The 17,456-nt window shown below is 32.9% G+C and overlaps 1 long non-coding RNA gene across 1 annotated transcript; it reads right to left on the reverse strand.

Annotated features, from left to right (window-relative positions):
- Positions 1 to 1,879: 1,879 nt before the first annotated feature.
- LOC136206729 (uncharacterized) lies at positions 1,880 to 4,582 on the reverse strand. Its single transcript, XR_010676402.1, has 5 exons — positions 4,293 to 4,582; positions 4,123 to 4,214; positions 3,267 to 3,889; positions 2,990 to 3,101; positions 1,880 to 2,212 (listed from the first exon to the last, which is right to left on the reverse strand). It is a non-coding gene; the product is annotated as an uncharacterized lncRNA (long non-coding RNA).
- Positions 4,583 to 17,456: the final 12,874 nt, after the last annotated feature.

Genomic DNA, 17,456 nt, shown 5'->3' on the forward strand with positions numbered 1-17,456 from the left:
GTTCTTCCTTTCAACAACCCCATTCTGTTGAGGTGTTCTAGGAGCGGAGAAATTGTGGTCAATGCCACTGGTTTCACAGAATTCATCAAACTGTTGGTTTTTGAATTCTCCACCATTGTCGCTTCTAATATGAGCTACTTTTAGGTCTTTGTCAATTTCAAGCTTTTTAATTAATGTGGTAAACATCCCAAATGTTTCATCCTTGCTACTCAGCAAGATGATCCAAGTGTACCGAGAGAAATCGTCTACAATGACCAAGGAAAATTTCTTACCTCCCAAGCTGAGTGGCTGGATAGGTCCGAAAAGATCCAAGTGTAGTAATTTCAATGGTCTCTTGGTTGAGACGATGTTTTTGCTTTGAAATGACTTCTTAGTTTGTTTGCCTTGCTGACAAGCTTTACACAATTGATCTTTTTCAAATTTAAGTTTGGCCAATCCCTCAACTAGTTGCTTTCTAGCTAATTTGGCAAGAAGGTCCATGCTTACATGACCAAGTCTTCTATGCCATAGCCAGGAGTTATCCTCTTTAGACACTAAGCATATGTTTTTGGAAAACTATTTTTCTAAACTCAGCATGTATACATTGTCTACACGAGGGGCAGTTAAAATCAATTAATTTGTATTTCCCTCGAGTATTTGACAATTAGTATCATCAAATACAACCTTTCTGCCGCTTGTGCATAGCTGAGCTGCACTTAGCAGATTGTATTTGAGACCTTTAACTAAGGAGACTGACTCAATAGTTGGGTTACCTCCGATAGTACCTGAGCCGACTATCTTACCCTTCTTATTGTCCCCAAAGCTTACGCTACCACCTCGTTTAAGCTCTAGTGTGATGAATTGTGTTTCATCACCTGTCATGTGCCTTGAGCATGCGCTGTCTATGTATCAAAGTTTTGACTTCTCCACGCATGTAAAGCTGACCTGCATTTTAAACTATTCATCTTTAGGTACCCAATTCTTTTTGGGTCCTTTCTTGTTAGTATAAACAGGTGCAAAGTCATATTTTAATTTGTGACGACATACTTTTATAGTGTTGCCATTCTTACCACAGAAGTCACAATAAATTACCCTTTGAGGGTGATGCTGAGTGTGGTCAGCTTTGTTATGCTGAGCGTGTCAACATACCTTAGTGGTATGTCCTTTTCTTCCACAGAAGTCACATTGAACAATCCGCTTGTTGAACCAACACACATCTTTTGTGTGCCCCCTTTTTCCACAACAGTCACATTGAGTGAACTGTTTATGCTGATTAGTACTTGCGTACTCAGTATGGGGTTTATTTCTATTTGGGCCTTTTACTTGACTCTGTAATGTTGTAACGTCCTTTCTTAGTTTCTTTGATTCAGATTGGACCTCCGTGACAAACTTATGCATTATTTGCATGTTGCTATGTAAGTCTGAATTGTCTTGGAGGAGATATCGGAGGTCACTCAGCTTGACCTCTTCAATCTCGTCACACCCACTACTAGAAAATACCCGATTTCTGACGGAAAATTCCGTCAGAAATCATACTATTTCCGTCACAAAATGTATTTACCCACGGAATTTCTGACGGATTGAAAACAATTGTGAATCAGTCGATGCAATGTTTCTGACGTTTTCTATGACGGGACCTCCTGACGGATGGCTGACAGAAATGCAAACGGATTTATACGTCAACATTTTGTGATGGAATTGCAGACGTGTTTCCGTCAATTATTCTGACGGAATAAACGTCTGAATTAAACCATCACCATGCTCTAAATCCGTCAGGAACATATTGTATTGACGTTATTCCGCCATGATATGCTTTTTATTAAAAAAAAATATATTTTAATTGGTTATACCAATTGAAATATCATATGATACAAATTTGTACATACAAGAATAATATACCTCCAAAATAACAATAATTATAAAACATTAATTTTAATTGATTATGTAATACAAATTTATATACACATTCTAAACTAAAAATTATCACAACACCAATCTAAGTACCAACATGAATTAACATGACCATATCTCAATACCTTCCATCTGATAACCTCTTGCAATCATTAATGTAATAAATCAAAGAACTGTTTCAATTCTTCTTTGTTTTACAAGTATTGATTACACTCAAAATGACAAGAACAAAATTAGGGGTGTGGGGCGAGTCAGGTATGCATTTACTGTCTTCTCTCAAGCCCCATAAATACTCCCATCTGTTGTATGCTGCTGATCTTTCCTGTGGCACCAAATTCATTTTAACCAAAAAAAAAACAAAAACAAAATTATTATAGCCTACATAAGAACATTAAACACTACTCCCTCCGTTTTTTATTATATGACGTTTTGGACTTTTCAATTTGTTCATTTTTATGTCGTTTTATATTACCAATGCACTTTTTACAATACTTTCTCTAATTTGCCCATATTTATTGTAAGAGAGAGATATAGTTATTAATGCAAATTATCTTAATTAAGTCATAAAAATTAATAAGAGAGAGAAATTTTGCATAGAAAGTAGAGATCCAGGAGAAAAGTATGAAGGGTACATTAGTCATTTTAATAGTCTCATTAATATTGCATTGGTCTTGATAAAAAACCTTAAACGACATATAAAAAAGAATGGAGGGAGTACTTAATTATTATTATTAAAACTTTGCCTCGGAAAGGAAAATTGCATTTTTAAAATTTATCCAAAACCCTTTTCACCTTTCAACAATAAAATATCAGCCCAATTTAAAATCTTATTATCTCTTAACAATCATACTGTTTTTGCTTATATCAAAATCTTTTTGTATCATAAAGTTTAACTAGATCAAACGATGACGACTTGGTAGACTTTACAGATTGTCTATTAGTAAAAGCTAAATTTGATTTCCAACCATGTGAATATTAAGATAAGTTTTCATGGTTAAGAATAAACTCCCAATTTAACATTCTGATTTGATTTGCACAATTTATCATGTATTATATACCATAACTATAGAACTTTAAAAAAATCTATATGAAAGTTTACCTCATTTTGAGGCCATTGGATGAGCCATAGCTCTGTAGTCTGTCAATGAAAAATAAACTAGTGTTTCTCATGAATCCTCTTAAAATCCGGCTTTAGGGTTATAGCCCTCATCCTTCAATAAACAATCAAGTTCAGTTTCCAGATTGCACAAAGAATAAGTAAAGCACCAAAATTTACAGCTCAAGCTCGCTTCTTTTTATTTAGGTATGATTCTAAGAAATTCAGAACGTGTATATATATGTATATATATAGAAAGAGAGAGAGATGAAATAAATACCTTCGTAGATGTTCTATGAAGAACTTCAAAGAGCCCTCAAATTTCAGATGCATTCAAGAGATCCAGCTGCTTCCTTCAAAGTTCACTAGAGAGCCTTTAGTCCTTCAAAATAAGAGAAAGATTAAATAGCAAAGTTAATAAACAGAGAAAGATTAGATATAAACAGGTTACATAATTATGGCAACTAATCTGATAGTCTTTAGTCCTTATTTCACCCAACAGATAACATTCAATTCATGGTAATTACATCAGTATAATAGTATATTCAATTGATGTAGTTGATTACCACAAAAAAAATTCCAAACCTCATACTCATAAATCATTTTCATACCAATCTACCATTAACATCCAAACCTCATTTTATTTATATTGCATATCAATCACCAGCTATCGAAGAAAAATTCACAAGTCAATGTTGCAACTCCAAAGAGTCCTCACCTTTCAAACTACTCATATCCATATATTAAAAATATGCTTAATTTAATTGACAAGTGTTGTATAAAGATGGTAACATGTGGTCATTTTAAAATATAATAAGGTAAGTTTGAGATAAAAACAAAATCATTCGGTAAGTTGCATCTTCTGTTGCTCCATGTTCATCCAGCAGAAACACTGTTCAATCCCTGAATTTTAAAACTAAAATTAGAAACATTGGAGAAAAAACTGACTACATATGATTCAACTAAAGCAACAGACCAAGAGAAAAAGACCATATTAATTTTGTCTTTCATCAAGAAAACATAACTTTTAAAATAACAAGCAAACCCACAATTACAGATGTATGCGAGAACTTCAAGTTATTCTTGAGAAGTAGATAGAAAATGAAGTGAATATATATTAAATGTTTGAGTTTTACCTCTCATCTGCTCGAACTGCAAAGGTGTCTCCTTTCCATCAGAAGATTTAGGAATCCCATTTATAAACTCACCTGCTTCCTACAGTTCATCACTGATAATACAGAAATCATAATAGCGAACAAAAATGCTATCTTACTGTTTTGATTATGCGTACAGGAGAAATTCTAACCTCATCTTCAGCAATTTCATGAAGCCGAAGCTCAAGGTTTTGTCCTCGCAGATCCAAAATTCTTCGCATACTTTTCCTTTTCAAGACCTTTCCCGTCTATGTTTGTCCATGTCTCTCCCATTTACCTTAATTTATGCTTATTTTCTTCACAAACCTTTCAATAAAATAAAGAGAGGGGTGGCTCTGGTCGGATGAAAAGGAAGAGGAAGAAGTTGGGGTCGAGAGAGAGAGAGAGAGAGGGAGAGGGAGAGTCTGATTTGCGATTTAACGCAAAATAGAGAAAGCGGCGGAAAGAATAAGAGGGAGAGAGTAAATAAAGTTAGGGTTTTAATTGGGATCATCCGATCAAAGAATGAATCAATGATCCAGATCCAATCTTCCAAGTGAAAATGACGTTTTTGCCCCATTTCATTCAACAGATTATCAAGGCTTCTCCAAGGCCCAATGATATGATCTACGGGGTTATTGGCCTTTTTAGGAATTAATTATTGAGGAAAGTATGTGATCCTCAAGTATTGGGTTAATATTACAATTAATGCACGTTTTTTTAGGATAAGGTGTAAAAATCTCTCTAACGTTTATAGTTAGAAGCAATTTTATCTTAACGTCTAAAATGGTGTAATTTTATTCCTAACGTCGGTGGTCAAGAGCAATATTACACCTAATGTTGATAACTTGGATCAATTTGAAAAATAATCAAATCAAACTGTCTTCTCGGTTATGAATATTGTCATCTACACTTCATATGTGCGTCAATTTATCAGTAATTAGTAACAGATCACAAACATATGATTAGATTTGTAAATAAAATTTTAAAAAAAATACTATATTTTGTTCGAGTTTGACAAAACAAAATTAAATATTTCACCGTTCAATTCTATTATTAAATCATAAAAAACATGAAATCTTTTTTTTAGAACCAACAGATATACAATAGGTACAGAACAAGGAATAAAATATATGTATTTTATAATGATGTCTGAAATTGACCAAACTTATCAATGTTAGGGGAAAAATTGTTCTTAGCTGCCAACTTTATAGGTAAAAGTGCACCATTTTAACCGTAAGGGGTAAAATTGCTCCTAACTATAAACCTTAGAGGTATTTTTGCACCTTATCCCTACTTTTATTTAGTTAAGTTTAGTTGGAATTTTATTTAATGGTTAAAAAAGTATTGGTTCAAAAAAAAAGTATGGATATATGAATAAACTAGTACATCAATAATGGATTAATGTAATTTTTTTATCGGTAAAATTTTTTTTACACTTCAAGAATAAGAAGTAATTTCAAGTAGTGATATTTATTTTTGTAAATATATGTATAACCAAAATAAAAAATAAATATTTAAGTTGAAATTATATGATTTTTCGTTTAAAATGTAAAAATATATTAATGGAAAACAAGGAAACATATTTCTGATGGCATATCTGCCAGAATATCCGTCAGACACGTCTGACGGAATAGATTTTCGTCAGAATATCCGTCAAAGCATCTGACGGAATGTCTTTCCGTCTAAAAGTTCCGTCAGAAGAGTGGCAGGAATTTGGCACGCCATGAATTTAGACGGAAATTTTGATCCGTCTTAAAACTTCCGTCAGTAAGACTAACGGAACACCTTAGCGACGGAATTTCGTCTGAAATTTGTGACGAAAATATTTCCGTCAGAATTTTCCGTCAGAAAATAAACATTTTCTAGTAGTGACCGCCTGCTGAATGATTTTATTTTCTTGTTACACTTTTTAGTTAGCTTATATAAATCACTCAGGGCATTGACCATCTCATTTCTAAGCAAGAGTAAGGGTGTTACCTCATTGTTGTGTACTTACTGGTCAGTTTCATCAGAGAGGTCAGCTTGCTCAGATTGAGAGTGATCGACATCATCGGCCATGAAGCATATGTTTGCCGTTTCACTTGCATTGGCTTCGGATGATGTTGACTCATCACTGTCACTCCATGTTGCTACCATTGCTTTCTTGTTTCCCTTCTTATCTCTTTTGAGGTTTGGGCAGCTTGACTTGATGTGCCCAGTTTGTTGGCACTCAAAACAGGTGACAGACTTGGAGCCATCCTTCTTGTATTCGTCACTGGACTCAGCTTTGTATCTGTCATTTTTTCTGAATGGCCTTCTGCTGTTCCTTTCATTCTTCCTAAACAGCTTCTTCATTTTGCGTGTAAACATGCCCATTTCCTCATCGTCTGATGAGTCAGCTTCGGTAGAGTCAGCTTTCATGACAAGTGACTTTTGTTTATTGTCTTCTGACTTTTCTTTCTCTTTTGCTTCAAAGTTTTGCATTGAGATCTCATGAGTCAGCAGGGATCCGATTAGCTCGTCATACTTATATGTAGTCAGGTCCTGAGCTTCTTCTACTGCAGTTTTCTTAGCTTGTCAGCTCTTAGGTAAGCTTCTCAAGATTTTCTTCACTTGTTCTTCTTCGGTGAAGTTCTTGCCGAGTCTTTTTAGTTCACTTATAATATTAGTGAATCTAGCATTTATGCTGGAGATGTCCTCGTTGTCGTTCATCTCAAACAGTTCATACAATCTCATGTATTGATTCACCTTTGACTCTTTGACCTTGCTTGTACCTTCGTAGGTCACCTCGAGCTTTTTCCATATCTCCTGTGCTGACTCACAACCTGATATTTTATTGTATTCTGCAGCATCTAAAGCACAGTGAAGCATATTGATAGCCGAAGTATTATTTTGAAGTTTTCTAAGGTCATCTTCTGACCACTCAGTTTCACTTTTAACAACTTTCTCATTGTCAACAATTTTATATGGCACGTATGGGCCTTGAACTATTGCAAGCCATGCACTCATGTTTGTGGCTTGAATAAAGTTCTTCATCATATTCTTCCAGAATGTATAGTTGGATCCAAAGAATAGGGGAGGCCGACTAATAGATAATCCATCAGGGAGTATCTGTGTTGTTTGGTTCCCTGGAAGGAAATGAGTGCTGTTCTCAGCCATTTATGGGGATCCGCTCAAGATAGTTATATCTTTGAGTAGTGAGCTTAGGCTCTGATACCACTTGTTGGTCCCGTGTGATTAGTTCCAAAGGGGGGTTTAGGAACTAATGTAACTTTTTTAGTAGATTAATTATACTGACTTGATAATTTTGATGAGTTTATTAACTCAGATTTTGGTCAGCACGGATGATCTTGATATAAGGCAGCTTTGGTCAGATATTGACTAAGGCTGTTTTACTTGTGAGTTGGGAATTGACACTTTCTGTGGTCAGCTTCCAACTCAGCACTCTAATTTACTCAGTATCAGATTTAAATGATATATATGCTGAGTAAATTAAACAGACAACACATGCATATATATATATATATATATATTGAGAGGGTTAGAAATTACTCAGTATGACTTATCCTGGTTCGGCCTCTCCGCCTACGTCCAGTCCCCAGAGTCCTCCGGGATTTTAGAATCCAATACTGAGCTCTTTAAAGGTAGAGCACAAACCGTTTACAAGGCAGTTGAATATGCAAGAGTACCGTCCTCTATTCTTCTACTCAACTCCTACTAAGCACCACAACCCGGTACTTAGATTTCTCTACCACTGAATGTTTACAACCAAACACTCAGCACAACACTCTCAATATCTCAATTGATACAATTTGTTCTCTTTCAAAAGAGGAACACCTTAGATGATTACAGACAATCAATCTAGCATTTACACAGGAATAGAAAATGGGTGTAAGATCTTTTTCTTGTTTTGAAATGCTTTGAACTTGTATTTTTCACACTTGTATTTTTCTTTCTGTACTTCAGCAATGATCCAAGGAGTTTGATTGTCTTTATATAGATGAAGACCTTGAGAAGGATCATTTGAAATGATTTAGCCGTTAATTCCAAAACGGCTCTTTTGGGAGACAGATTCTGGTCAGCTTCAGATTTTGCAGGCCAATCCTATCCTCTGAATTCTTCAGGCGTCAGGCTTGTCTTGTTCCTGCAGACGTTGTCTTTTAGCAATAATCCATTGACCCATACATCTCGGAATGTGTCTATTGCGTAATTCCGAGGATTCAATTATTGGTGCAGAAGGTTTGCAAAACTTGTCTTCTAGTGAACGGATCTCTCATGCTGTCCTGAAGATTTACTCGTCCTCTACTTTGTTCGTTGTCAACTCTTATGTTGAGTTCAGTTTTGTTTTGCACGACAACTAGTGAGAGGGCTTCTGATGCTGAGTTCCATTCCACTTAGCTTTGTTGAACTTTAGGCTTCTATTCTTTGGTACTGAGTTCGATTCTACTCAGTTTGTTCTTTGCTCTCATGCTGACTTTGTCCTGTCTTACTTTTTTATATCTTTTTGTATTTAAGTTTATACTCAACATTGAACAAACAGATTAGTACAATTAAATCAAAGCATTTTAAATTTAATTGTCCCTTAATCATGGATGATTTTGTCAAATCAAAATCTTGTGGAACGGTGTTTCAACAACGTGGACCAATGACCACTGTGGATTCTAAATGCACGCTCCCCAATTGGCATTTAGCACGGAACGGAAGGATAGGGTCCAAAGACCTATCAAATATTGCCACGTGTACTTTATTGCCTATAAATAGTTTGGGAATCAGAGCTACATATACATAATCAAACACACTTTCTTTCAACTTAACTTTGTACTCCCTCAGGTACTCACAACTTTAGCATTAGAGATGGTTCGCCGGAACTCCGATCCTTTTCTAATGATTATTATCCTTTCAGTTAAGCATTTCAGAAAAAAAGACATGAGGCATTGACATAGTTCTTCATCATTTTATGAATGGTTTCACCGTGTCAATACGATAATCTCATCAGAATTTCCTATTTTCATAGACTTTTAGCCTTAACACGTATATTTTTCTATTATAATAAATTAATCAAAATTTTATAAATTTGAAAGTTAATCAATTATGTCCTTTTTGGTTGTTCGGTATATGCGAATGCACTTATTATCGGATGCAAATTCATTAAACTTAGAATTCACAATATTTTATTTAGAATTTTACATAAGACGTTGTTAATATTTAGCCAAAATCATTATTTATTTCCTACTTGTACTCAATGTTTTGTTTAATCTAAATAGTTTATGAAATATATTAGGGTAATTAATTTATTAGTCCCTATATTTTGACAAAACACACTGTTTAGTCCCTGTATTTTCAAAAACACATGGTAAGGTCCCTAACCTTTTTATCAATGAACTGTTTAGTCCTTCCGTCTGTTTGTTATATTTTTTTTACCGTTTATGACTTCAGAAATGACTAAATTACCCTTTACTATTTACCTTCAAACTTTAGAAGAGAAAGTCTAATTTAAAAGAAGCTATTTGTATGGAGAACAAGAAAAAGAAAAGACCCAATGCATACGAATTTGAACGATTAACAAGAAAATCAAGAAGAAGAACATTCAAAGTTGATTTCAGATGCATTAGAGTTTAAAGGAAATGAAAAGAAGAACGCAAATCCAAATTGACTAACAAAATCTTCATGAGAGTCTAACGGCAGGGACTAAACAGTTCACCGAGAAAAATGTTAGGGACTAAACAGTTCATTGAGAAAAAAGTTAGGGACTTTATCATGTGTTTTTGAAAATACAAGGACTAAACAGTGTGTTTTGTCAAAATATAGGGACTAATAAATTAATTACCCAATATATTGTAACTAGTTTTAGACCCGTGCTTTGCACGGTTTTTATATTTGGTTTTATCACCATTATGTAAATATCTATAAATTTACATATAATTTTTTTTAATAAATATATAAAATATTTGCTTTCAAACATTGTATTCAAACTTAGTATATTATTTTTCTAATGTATGGCGTATTAAAGTATTAGCTTGAAATATGGACTGATCCAGGTGAAGTGAATACGCCGTCCATAATCCAATTTTAATGGCTAAAAAATTGTTCCAAAAAGAGAACTTCTAAATTTTACTTCTTCTATCATCAATAATTTTGAAATTGAGATCATTTGGTATTATAAATTTAAAATTATTTGAACATCGACATACTTCATTTGTTGAAAATTTTAGTATCAATAAACCATTGTCTTCATTTTTATATATTGACATCATTGATACACTTTTTTTTTTATCTAAGTTTGAAAAACTTCTTAATGAGTTCAATGAAGTATATTCATTTACCGAGCTTAGGATTATGGCAAGGGTTCTGATTTATTTTTGTTTTTTTGTTATTACTATTTTGTGCATTTTTTTTTTGGGTGGAATAAAAAGCTAGAAAATTATGCATCATACATAGCAAATTTAGGGTCTGTTTGGTTCAGCTGTTAGCTTATAGCTGTTGCAGTAAGCTGTTTGCAATTAGCTAGTAGCTGTTTGCAGTTAGCTAATTGGTAATTACTGTTTGGTAAATTTATAAAGAGTTGTTGCTGTTAATATATGAAAAGACAAAAATACCCATATTCTTTAACAATATAAAATAATAATATAAATAAACATGTTGTACGAATATTGATAAAAATAAAGGTAATTAATTTATTAGTCACTAGATTTTGATAACACACTGTTTTAGTCCCTGTATTTTCAAAAACACATGGTAAGGTCTCTAACCTTTTTCTCAGTGAACTGTTTAGTCCTTTCGTCTGTTTGTTAGATTTTTTGCCGTTTATGACTTCGGAAATGACTAAATTACCCTTTACTATTTACCTTCAAACATCATAAGAGGAAATCCAATTTAGAAGAAGAAGCGATTTGTATGGAGAACAAGAAAAAGAACAGACCCAATGCTTACGAATTTGAACGAATTAGCAGGGAGTATAAATATAGAGAACTGAATAACCTTTAAATTCTAAACTGGCTTCAAAACAAATCGACCTCTTACTATACCCACTCCTAAGAAATCCAGCCACAATGCAGATGAAGGATGGTTAATTGGAGCGTTCTGATTTATTGAAGGTGATTTTATATTTGGTGAGATCAATCCTTGTAAGGTTAGGATTAATAGGTCTTATAGAATTTGAATTAAGATGAAAGTAGAAATTGAATCCTTATGAAAGTAGAAATGGAATCATATTAAAAACTAAAGAGGGATGAAACTGAAATTTACTAAAGAGGGATGAAACTGAAAATTTCACTTTGATGGAATGGGATCTGGCATTTTTTTAAAATATATATTTGGAGAGATCAGTAAGTTGGTTTGGGATAATTATAAGGAAAGAAATAGGTTGCCGTTGGTTTCAAAAAAAAAAAGGATGCTGTTTATATTTTTTTAAGAATACAGGAATAAAAATAAGGTTAATTTTGTCTAAAGCTAAACAGCTAAAAACAGCGTTTCGTGAAAAGCTCCAAGTTGGAGCTTTTCGTGAACCGCTGCTGTTCGCTGCAAAACCGCTAACCGCTGCGGTTTTAAAATCATAACCAAACACTATATTATTAGCAGTTTGGTGTAAAACCGCTAAATGCTCATGCGAAACGCTAAAACAAACACCCTCTTAGTGTTATTCCTAGAAAACGTGCATCATGTAATAAAAATCAATAATAATAATTACATGAACAATTGAATGTCTTTTAAATCTCATATATGGTTTCACTTTCTATGATTTACCGATAAGATCTCCTAATCACTATAAATATGGGATAAAAATTAAATTTCAACCTAACATTTTAAGGGAAGTGCAAATTTAACCTAATATTTCCAAGAAAGATCACTTTTAACCATACATTATCGAAAAGAATTATAAAAAAAACTGGGTTGAGCGGTATATAACTGTCATTAATAATAGTTACAAAAATAACCAACAAAAATTGAAGCATTAGAGAACCATTATCTCTATAAATATATAACCATATAATAATAATATGTTACACAATTCAAATTGTTGATTCAAAATTTCATTCAATATCAATAACAATCTTTAGCAAAACAAAATTGAACATAACAATGCACATAGAAAGATGTTTTAATATAACAATTGCTTAGGAAACGGATATCGGAAATTCCACCACTGTTCCAAAAAGAAATCTTAAAGTTATTTTGACTACATAATATATTGATTGTCAACAATGATACCTGGCCAACTATATATTGCATCCAAACAACCTAAGACTTATTATGAAAATAATGTGAATCATGATGAGAGTGGAGCATTATATCACATAAGAAACTGTCATACCTGGTTTATAGCTTCTGTCTCAATAACTTACAGCTTTATATCTAATAATAATTGTATGGAAGAAGAAGAAAATGAGGAACAATATACAAAAAGTTCAATGCTGATTTTACTGCTCATGGAGTCATATAAAAACACCTATGAGGGAGATTATATATATATAAAAAATAAAGTTCAGAGGCAAATTTACAGCTCATCATCATTTGCAATTTGGAATTAGAAAAAAAATTAGGGAAGCAAATTTTATACAGGATAGAGGCTAGTTAAAAGGTGTGACCAACCTCGAACCAATTAATCTTGATTAATGGAATTTGATAAGTACCAGAAGCCGAAACCGAAACACGAACATCACTTTAAATTGATTAATGGAAGAAAGGAATCGAGCTTTTAACCCATGCAAAAAACAAAGCAATGAGCCTGATAACCGAAATGCAAAGAAAAAAAAAACATAAAATTAAGACATTTGAGCGAAATGAAGAGATATGACAGTGTGCAACATATATTAGAGCTCTCTACATATATAGTGATAGTAATAGCACAAAATTTAAGCAAGATCTACACACAACTAAACCTAAAATTGGCATGGTAAAGAGAAGTTTGAACCAAGAAATCGAGAGTAAAAAATTAGAGAAACAAAACGAAATTTTTTACCTTAAGATGCTGGAGGTCAGTACAACAGAATCTCCATTGCTGCTTCTAACACCAGCATTTGTTTCAGAAAAGTATTCCCAGAGCAGTCCGTACCCTTGGAATAAATAAAGTTCATATGAAATGTCAGCATTAGTGAGATCCACAGAAAACACATCATCGGTCTTTCTACACATTTAGTATATAGTATAGATAATAAGAAAAGTGAATGATAGGGAGTCCTTCAAAAGCTTGTGATAGCAACACAAGAAGTATCATGAGAACTGCATAAATTTTCTTACACCAAAGTTCAAATTTTGCAAGCTTTGAGAGAAAGGGGAATTGGAACTTCACATTCAAAGTCAAACATAAATCTTAGTATAAATTAGCACATTAGATTGTATCTGCAATTTAAAAAGAATACTCATCATCTGTAGATCTAAGAATCAGTTCAACCTCAACAAAACAATCCTCTCTACATAGTTTTTGAGCAAAAGAAACATCCAATACACCAACAACAAAAACATGAGTAACCTAACAAAAATATGTCAAACTAAAAACCAATCTTGAGTTGTTGCTTGTTGAAAAACCTTACCTGCAGATTTTACCATGAACTTTCCTAACCCAATTGAAATTGGTTCATGAATTCTTCTGCTTCCTGTTACTAACCGAATATTTTGAATAGAAAAATAGTTAATTTCCTTCAAAACAATTCCCTGAAAACAATAAAAGTAAGATAGAAACAAACAATATAGGTGAAATCCCAAACAATGACAAAATATTGATCAAATTGCAAAATGATGAATTAAGAAGAGAGAGTAAACAAACCCAATATGTGGAAGACTAAAGATTTTACATGTTAAGAAAAGACGCAACAGATTAAGTTTCTATTGATAAATTAATTTATTTTGAAACTTAAATAATCTCAATTCTCCGTCTACAATTCATTTTCCTGCAAATTGTTTTACACAGTGGTGCAAACTGAACTCCTAATTTCATCATCTCATAGTTTAAAACAGTTCACAAACAGTTGAGATGGAACTAATCAGTTAACAGAAAAAGTAAAAGAAAATCCGATGATCAAACTCTACTCTGGAATGTCTAAAAATAAGATACTCAAACAAACAACCAGACGAACTAAATTAGACAATGCCAGTTAATCTAAATTCAATAAATAATAAAATCGAGAGCAAATTTGACACAAATCAAACCTCCAACGGAAGAGATAATCCCTCCCCCAGATCGATGCATGCAGGTAACCGTCACCTCGCTTACTCCGTGTTGACAAAGACGAAGAAGAAAATCTGAACCTAGAGAAAACACAAACAGAGAACAATTGTGAAAATTGAAGCGATCAAAGTTCAAAACCCAATTGTGTAAGATGAAACAATCTGAGTTAAGAAATAAGCAAAAAGCAAGCGATGGTATAAAGGATCAACTGAGAAATTACAGAACGGGGTTAGGTATTCTAAATAGATACAAAATGGGTAGATTGAGAAAGTGGGTAGTTTTCTTGGGAACGGTTTGTGACCATCCATAAGTAAAGGTACGGAGAAAAAAAAGAAGAAACAACTTTGAGATTTTAAGAATTTGACACATCAGACACAAATAATTTTAGAGATGACACATCAGCATTTACGACTGCAGATTTAGTATATAGTATAGATAGATAGATAGATATGTGGCGTTTTAAATACGTATGTCTAAAGAAGTGTTTGGTTACCTACTTTTCACTCATTGTTTGCCTAATCAATTTAAAATAAAGAGTTTTAAGTGGTTGTTAGACATTTCATGTTTACCTTTTATAGCTAAACCGTAGTTTTTTTTACAAAAACATAGAATCACTGTTTTTTGGAAAAGCAGCGTTTTCCAACAACAAACAACAGTAAACAACAGTAAAACCGCAAACAATAGTAAACAACAGTAAACCAAACACCTTAATAGGAGAATTTTTTTTTTTTTTTTTGGTATATAATATGAAAAAATCTATTAAATAAAATAAAGATAAATTTTATTAACAATAGTAATAATGTTACAAATTTTACATATTCAAAACAAATCTAACTCATTTCTTTATTTTTGCAAGAAAAATAAATTCCGCGAATCCAAAGGATCCACATTTTACCTTTGGAGGTTTTAATCCTCACTTTAAGCAAACCCGAAGACAGCTCGTATAATACTGAGTATTCCCGAAGAGCTGGGTCGAGGCCCACATTCAGTTCGGAAATCGCGACAAAATAAAGATGACCAGTTTATTTATTGGGAAATTTACAGCAAAATTCAAATTTAAAAACTTATTTATATTTTTATCAATCACTTATTTCAATTATATCAAGTATCAAAATATGGCAGTTGAAAAAAATTCTTTCAGTTATTTCTCACGGCCATTTCATGAATTAAAAATTTACTTTGACATTTATAGAATAAAAAGTTATACTTTTGATATATTAAAAATTAAATTATCATAATTGATAAAACAATAATATTATTGTTATATATGATTTTCATGTAAAGAACCCTTATTTATTCCAATTATCAATCGGAAATTTATGATTCAAGTTCGGGACATTATCCATATGGGCTGAGACAATTTCAATTCGGGTCAGGAATCACTTTGATTCGGACCAAGAATAATTTAGTCCGAGGCCAGGGTCCGTTACGGGTAAGGTGACCGTTTGGGCCTAAATTCATAAAAAAAAGGAAAAATTACACAGAAATTCATCTTTTAAAAACTATTTACGACTATGTCAAGTTATAATTTTGGATTATGTCAAACTAGTAAAATCAGTACTTTTAATATATTTTAAGGATTAAGATTTATAAATTAGAAGTCTAGAATATATTTTATAAGGTTTATAATTTATAAATTGGAATCTAGATTTTTTAAATTATGGTGTAAAATCATAATTATAGAAAATAATGACATATTAAGAATTAAGTTTAGTAATATGACTTAGTTGTAATTTTCTACTTAATTATGATATTCATGTGTTTAACCCCCAAAAAAATAGGGTAAATTACACAATAATCAGGATTCATAAATTATTTATAAGTGTTTTATTTTTTAAACAAATTTATTAAAATGTCAAATCTTATGGTTTTTTTTAAAAACTGTTTTTTCTATAAGTGATTAACTGAAAAATTGACCAAAACAAAATTAAAATTGTGATATTTTAAGATTTAAAATCGTATAACGATAAAATACACCATAAATAAAAATAAAAATAAAAATCTGATTTTTTTTATGTAATTTCCTAGAAAAATAGGAGTTACATGTAATCAGGGCTCATTAATACAAGGCCCAACCGAAAAAGCCCAACTTCAGTCCCATCAAACACAAATTCATTTCAGAAAGGCAACCTTAGCCAAGAAGACTCAAGAAAATCTTATCAAGCAAGCCCATTAAAGGAAGGAGGAGCAGCAGCCATGTAACCCGTTTATTTTTAATTCGAAAATACACAGCCAAAAGGGAGCCAACCGTTTCTTTTATAATTAGTATAAATTAGACCTGACCATAGCCGGGCTGGGCCGGTTCGGACCGGACAGGTTTTTATGTAAAACCGAGCCCGGTCCATTATTAATTTAGACGGTTCAGGTAGGACTGGAGTCAGGTTTAAAAATCAAATCTCAAATCCAGTTCATACAAGTCCATCTAAAAAATTTACATAATTTTTAATTGTAAATATATAATTTTCCAAATTAATATTAATAAAACAGATCAGGCTGAGCCGGCCCGTATTATTTTTATTAATCCCAAGTCCGCCCAAAAAATAAGTGGACTTTAGTGAGTCTAAGCCGTATTGGACCTAAGATCAATTTTCATTGTCCAAACCCGGTCCAAAGAACACGGGTCTGGATGGGTACTTGGACCGTGGATAGGTCTTAGTATAAATAGAAGCGAGGGTCCACCGTGTTAGGGGGCATAAAAATGCAAATTCTAGAAATATCACAAGCACATAATAAAGGGAGAAAATAGTATGTAAAAAACACATTTAGGTATTGTTTGGATGAAGTGTAATTAAAATAAGTTAATCTAAAGTGAAGTAAGGCCCTGTTTTTTATCACTTAATTTTAGTAGCAATCAGTTCAGTTCAATTCGGTTCAATTCAGTTCAATTCAGCATTCAGTTTCAGCATTCAGTTTCAGTATTCGGTAATTTATCATTATTTATTAATCTGGGAATGCGAATACAGTGATCCGAGCCCCTTGCCGAAGAGGTCTGATGCTCTGGACGTTCGTCTCTGCGCCGGGAAGGGTCCCTATGGACACTCTGACGATCAAGACAGTTAGTAGCTCAAGAGCGTATATTAATCAAATGTGTGAGAGTTAGAAAGAGTTACCCGCCCTTCACTTTATAGAGGGTGCTCGGGCCTTGGGGCCTCCTGGGCCTTGGGGCCTCCTGGGCCTTGGGGCCCTTATT

This window comes from Euphorbia lathyris, chromosome 9 (assembly GCF_963576675.1).
Source record: "Euphorbia lathyris chromosome 9, ddEupLath1.1, whole genome shotgun sequence".
Taxonomy (NCBI): domain Eukaryota; kingdom Viridiplantae; phylum Streptophyta; class Magnoliopsida; order Malpighiales; family Euphorbiaceae; genus Euphorbia; species Euphorbia lathyris.